This window comes from Orcinus orca, chromosome 14 (assembly GCF_937001465.1).
Source record: "Orcinus orca chromosome 14, mOrcOrc1.1, whole genome shotgun sequence".
Lineage (NCBI taxonomy): Eukaryota > Metazoa > Chordata > Mammalia > Artiodactyla > Delphinidae > Orcinus > Orcinus orca.
The window spans coordinates 32,470,233-32,477,127 of NC_064572.1; the positions used below are offsets into that span (position 1 = coordinate 32,470,233).

Consider the following 6,895-nt stretch of genomic DNA (forward strand, 5'->3'; position numbering starts at 1 on the left):
TTTGTTCATGAAGACAGCATTAAGAGGGAGGGTGGGAGGGAGACGCAAGAGGGAGGAGATATGGGGATATATGTATACATATAGCTGATTCACTTTGTTATACAGCAGAAACTAACACAACATTGTAAAGCAATTATACTCCAATAAAGATGTTTAAATTAATTGATTAAATTTTTTTTAAAAAAAGACACCATTAAGAATATGAATAAACAAGCCACAGGCCAGGATAAAATAGTTGCAACACATATAATGTCTAAAAAAGAACTTATATCCAGAATATATTAAAAACTCTAATTCAGGGCTTCCCTGGTAGCGCAGTGGTTGAGAGTCCGCCTGCCGATGCAGGGGACACGGGTTCGTGCCCCGGTCCGGGAAGATCCCACATGCCGCGGAGCGGCTGGGCCCGTGAGCCATGGCCGCTGAGCCTGCGCGTCCAGGGCCTGTGCTCCGCGACGGGAGAGGCCACAGCAGTGAGAGGCCCGCGTACCGCAAAAAAAACAAAAACAAAAAAAACTCTAATTCAGTAATGAAAAGACAAAATAAAATATATGAATAGCCAATAAGCACATGATAAAGTATTCAACATCATTAGTCATGAGAGAAATGAACATTAAAACCTCAGTGAGATACTGCATTAGAATGACTAAAATTTAAGTGACAACACCAAATGTTGGAGAGGATGTGAAGCAGCATTGCCAGTTGGAGTGTAAAATGGAACAACCACTTTGGGAAAAGGCATGGAAGTTTCTTATAAAGTTAAACACACCTATTCTTTGACTCCAGCCATTCCACTCCTGGTATTTATGCAAGAGAAGTGAAAGCATATGTCCACATAAAGACTTGAATTCGAATATTTATAGTCTTTTTATTCGTTGTTGCCAAAAGCTAGAAACTGGGTAGTTGTCCAACAGCAGGAGAAAAGATATAAAGTGTGGTATATTCAAACGATGGAATAATACTCAGCAAGAGAAGGAAATTACTGCTAATACAACATGAATCAATCTCAAAAACACTTTAACTGGGTGAAAGAAGCCAAATACGAAAGAGTGCATACTGTAAGATTCCCAGTATGTGAAGTTCTAGAACAGGTAAAACCAACCTACAGTGAGAAAGACCAGAACAAGTGCTGCTTTGTGGGAGAGGAGGGAAGGGAAACTGACTGCGAAGGGAAATGAGAGGACTTTCTAAGCTAACGGTGATGTCATCATAGGGGTTACACAGGTATATGCATTTGCCAAAACTCAGAGAATGTCCCACTTAAGTTGCATGATTTTTAAATCTCACACACACACAAACTAAGCTAATGTTGAAGTCTAGTTAATGATATGCATATTGATAGATTATGAAGTGTATTGATGTCTTTAACTTGCAATGAAGTGCATCAAATAATAAGATGAATGGAAAGAGGGATGGTAAGATGGGTAGATAAGTGATAAGGCAAATACAACAAAATGTTAATTGTAGAATCTAGGTAGTAAATATATGTGGTAATATAGGTAGTAAATAGTTGGATGTTTGTTGTATAATTTTCAATATTTCTGTATGGTTGAAATCTGTCCTAATGTTTGAAGAATATAAAGTACTTAAGTAGGAAAACCTAATAAAATTTTTAAATTGAAGTATAGCTGATTTACAATATTATATTAGTTTCAGGTGTACAGCAAAGTGAGTCAGTTTTATTTTTTTAGATTATTTTCCTTTTTAGGTTATTACAAGATATCGAATATAATTCCCAGTGCTATACAATAAATCTTTGTTGCTTATCTGTTTTACGTAGTTGGTATCTGTTAATCCCATATTCCTAATTTTCCCTCCCCTACATTTCCCCTTAGATAACCATAAATTTGCTTTGTGTCTGTGAGTCTGTTTCTGTTTTGTATATAGATTTCATTTGTATTATTTTTTAGATTCCACATATAAGTGATATCGCATAGTATTCATCTTTCTCTGTCTCATTTATTTCACTAAGTATAATATTCTCTAGGTCCATCCATGTTGCTACAAATGGCAATATTTCATTCTTTTTTATGGCCGAGTAATATTCCATTGTGTATGGAATACACAGATGGGGCACTTGGATTGTTTCCATGTCTTGGCTATTGAAAACCTTTTCAATTTGATTGATGGCAGCATCTCATGAAGAAGATAAAAGACCACATGATACAAAACCACATATAAATTTACTTCAAAGTAATTTTTGCATGAATTCCATGACAAAACTAGCCAGTCCTGGGCTGCTGCAGGGTTTCTTGGGGCTACCACAACCTCCAGTCTCCTCTTCTGAGTATGGAACACCCTCTCCTCATCCCCTAACCCACCTGGCAATTGGAATATTCACCTCTGCAAACACCAACCAGACCTCTTCCCATCCAGACTCCTAAACCCACTGCAAACTGCTTCTGCCTTCTCTGAAGCATCCCTTCTCCTGATCATCAGAAAATTCCTAATTGTCAAATCTAATGGCCAGTTTTCAATCCTTATCCTATCTCATCTTCTCTCAGCATCTGACTTGGAGAACCACACTCTTGAGACCTCTTATTCCCTTGACTTTCAGAAAACCACTTTTTCCTCATTATATTGCCTCTTTTACAGCCTCTTTTTAGCCTGCTTTAGGAACACCTCTGTCCTTTTCTTCAGTGTCAAGGAGCCTCCACCTCCACAAGCTTTTTGTCACTCTATCAGCTCCTCCTAGGTGTCCAATTTGACTGCCACAAATTCACCTATCGTCTAATTACTCCCAGATCTCTGTTTCTAACCCTGATCTCCTCTCAAGCTTTAGGCTCAAAACCTACGGGTCAACCCCTTGGGATATTCTGCAGACAAGTTGATTATCAAAACAGAACTCAACTTCTCTTGAACTCCCCAGCCCAGTCTATTCTTCCTACTTGTTCTATCTTCATTAATAGAAGTAATTCTTCCCGACTTTTCCCTTCCTCACCCATTTATCTAATTGATCACCAAGTTCTGTCAGTTCTACCTCTCCTAAATCTCTTCCTCACCTCCTCATTCTCTCAGGTGTAATTTAGACCTTTATCATGTCTAACTAATTTGCCCAACTCTAGTTCTTCCCCTTCATTAGTCATCCTCCCTCACCATGGGGCATGCCTTGCTAAAGAAGACACACAGTCATATTCCCTGGTCTGTTTAAATTCCTTGACCATCCACCCCTTAACCACTGTAACAGCCTTCCTACTGCCATCCCTCTTCATAACCCTTCACTGCAGCCCAAACGTACCTTATAACTACACTCATGCCTCCATCTGGATTCCTCTTTTCATACTGTAACTACTCAAGTTTAAAGATCCAGTTCAAAAGTCAAATCCTTTAAAAAGTTTTCTCTAAACCTCTCAGGCAATTAGTTGCTGCTCCAACCTTTTTTCTCTCAAAGTACATTGCATATTTTTATTGTAGTTTATACAATCATAATGTATCATAATTTTTATTGGTGTCTATGTCTTCTTCTAAAGCAGAACTATCCACTGCCACATAGTGCATGCTCAATAAATGTTTGCTCAGGGAAGGCTTTTCTCACTTCTCCAGATCTCCTCAGTGAGTTACTTAGAGATGGCAGGGTCACCAAGGATTTTAGCTGCTAGAACAACTATAATTGTTACTATGTGGTTATACTTCTGCTCACATTCTCCATACTGGAACTCTTCCTGCCTATCTATGTAGCTCCATTCTTAGAAGTCTGTCCCCTAAGCAAGCAAGAGAAAAGAGTACCCAGGTTGCCACAGTTGGACCGTCTTCTCTCCCCCTCCCCAGTCACATTATCTACATGCACATAAATGAAACGTGATCGTGTAATCTGGTGTAAGTTTTTATCCTTTGTAACTTTGATCCTTTTTGAACTCAGAAAAAGCTAAAGTGTAGGAGACCTGGAATTTGAGGACTGAGCTCTAGTCTAATCCCTGCACTGCCTAGCAAGTGAGGGGGAAAATGATTCCACCATTCCGAGCTTCAGTGTCTCTTCTTTAAAATGACTTGGAGTGAGACATTTGTAAAGACCTAGCACAATGTATAAATATGCAGTAGTTAGTTATTCAACAAATATTCACTGACTGCTTACTAAGTATCAAGTAAAGTGCTAGGTGCAGGTATATAGCCCTCAATAAAAATGTGAGTTTGTTTTCTTGTAAATGTATTTTAGACTTTTTTTTTTTTTAATATTCTGTATAGTACTGTTTCCTCCCCACCCTGTCCTCCCTTGGCCAAAATAATTTTTCTCTGAATTCCTCCTTTAAGGTCTACTAAGTAGCATGGAGCGGTGGTTAACAGCATGAGCTTTAAAACAGACTTTCAAGGTTTGAATCCTGGGTCTACCAGTTTTTAGCTGTGAGACTTTGGGTAAGTTGCTTAACTTCTTGATGTTTTGCTTTCTGTGTTGTTAAAGTACAATAATACCTATTCCATTAGGTTGTTATAAAGAATAAAAGTGTTAATACATGTAAGTCTTTAAATGTTATCTGGCATTAAGTAAAGTGCTTAAGAAGTGGTAGCTATTATTATTTGCAATCTATGGTTCATAGTGTCCTCACCTTGCCACGAAAATCATTTCATGGCAAGGTATAAGAAAGCAACTAAAGACCTCATTTTTCTTTCTTTAAAAAATATTTTTAAAATTTATTTATTTATTTTGGCTGCACTGGGACTTACTTGCGGCACACGGGATCTTTGTTGTGGCATGTGTGATCTTTTTAGTTGTGGCATGCGGACTTTTAGTTGCTACATGTGAACGCTTTTAGTTGCGGCATGCATGTGGGATCTAGTTCCCTGACCAGGGATCAAACCCGGGCGCCTAATTTGGGAGCATGGAGTCTTACCCACTGGACCACCAGGGAAGTCCCCAAGACCTCATTTTTCATTTATATTCCTTTAAATAACTCTGCTTAGAAATTTTCTTATACACCTGCACTGTCCAACATGGTAGCTACTAGCATTATGTGACTACTGATTGGAAGAGTAGGGTTGCAAGCAAACCAGATTTTAAGAACTTAGATGAGAGACATCAGTGAAAATAACAGAGTAAGGAACACCTAAATTCTTCTGCGCTAAAAGTGCACCTAAAAACTGGCAAAAACTGTCAGAATCAACTTTTTCAGAACTCTGGACAGTAATCAAAAGCTTGAAGCAGCTTGGGGGACTTTCCTGGTGGTACAGTGGTTAAGAATCCGCCTGCCAATGCAGGGAACACGGGTTCGTGCCCTGGTCCAGGAAGATCCCACATGCCGTGGAGCAGCGAAGCCCGTGTGCCACAGCTACTGAGCCTGTGCTCTAGAGCCCGTGAGCCACAACTACTGAGCCCGCATGCCACAACTACTGAATCCCACGTGCCTGCAGCCCATACTTCGCAACAAGAGAAGCCACCGCAATGAGAAGCCCACGTACCGCAACAAAGAGTAGCCCCCGCTCACTGCAACCAAAGAAAGCCCGCACACAGCAATGAAGACCCAACGCAGCCAAAAATAAATAAATGAAATAAATTTAAAAACAAACGAACAAACAGACTTCTCATTAGACTTGGAATAGAAAGGAACTTCCTCAACATGAAAAAGAGAATCTACAGAAACCCTAAGTTAGTGTCACATTTAATGGTGAAAAACTGAATAGTTTCCCCCTAAGATCAGGAACAAGATAAGGATATATGCTCTCCCCATTTCTGTTCAATATTATATTAGAGGTACTGGCCACTGGTGTCAGGCAAGAAAAAAAGAAAGAAAGCAGCCAGGTTGGAGAAGTAAAACTGTCTATTTGCAGACAATACAATTGCCTATGTAGAAATCCAATGGAATTAGAAAAAAAGCAACTGAAACTAATAAGTGGGTTTAGCGAAGTTGAAGGATACAAGATTAATATATAAAAATTGCATTTCTGTATTCTAACAGTGAAAATGAGAATTTTAATTTAATAAAATGTCACTTACTAAAACATAAAATATGTGAAATACTTGGGGATAAATCTGACAAAATATGTGAAAGTCCTTTACACTGGAAACTAGAAAACACTGCTGAGAGAAATTAAAGAAGACCTAAATAAAAATAAATGATAGACCTTCATGGGTTGAAGAAAACACTGTTAAGATATCAGTTGTCCCCAAGTTGATCTATAGAAGCTATTCAATCACAATAAAAAATCCAGTACTCTTTTTTATGCAAACTGACAAGCTGATTCTAAAATTTGTATGGAAATACACAGGACTTAGAATAGGCAAAACAACTTTGAAAAAGAAGAGCAAAGTCAAAGGGTTTACTTTACCTGATTCAAGATGTATTCTAAAGCCACAGTAATCAAGACAGGGTGGCATTGGCATAAAGATTGACAGATAAATGGAGCAGAGTCCAGAAATAGAACCATATGGATACGGACCAGTGATTCTTTAACAGCTTTATAAATATAATTTACAAGCCATACTCTTCACCCATTTAAAGTGTACAGTTCATTGTTTTTTAGTAAGTTCACAGGGTTATGCAGTGATCCCCGCTATCTATGGAAATTTTTTTTGTTTTTTGTTTTGTTTTGTTTTGGCCACACAGCACAGCATGCAGGATCTTAGTTCCCTGACCAGGGACTGAACCCGTGCCCCCTGCAGTGGTAGTGCAGAGTCCTAACCATTGGACCACCAGGGAATTCCCATCTATGGAACATTTTTGTCCACTGAAAAAGAAACCCTCTACTTATTAGCAATCACTCCCCATTTCCCCTGCTACCTTCCCCTTAACCCTAAGCAACCACTAATCTACTTTCGTCTCTCCAGGTTTGCTTATTCTGGACATTTGGCATAAACAGAATCATATAATATTTGATCTTCTGCGGCTGTCCTCTTTCACTTTGCATAATTTTTTCAAGGTCCATCTATATTATACCATGCATCAGTACTCCATTCTTTATGATTGCT

The 6,895-nt window shown here is 38.7% G+C and overlaps 1 non-coding gene across 1 annotated transcript; it reads right to left on the minus strand.

The window, feature by feature from the left end:
- Nucleotides 1–6,553: 6,553 nt before the first annotated feature.
- TRNAG-ACC (transfer RNA glycine (anticodon ACC)) lies at nt 6,554–6,626 on the minus strand. Its single transcript has one exon. It is a non-coding gene; the product is annotated as a tRNA-Gly (tRNA).
- Nucleotides 6,627–6,895: the final 269 nt, after the last annotated feature.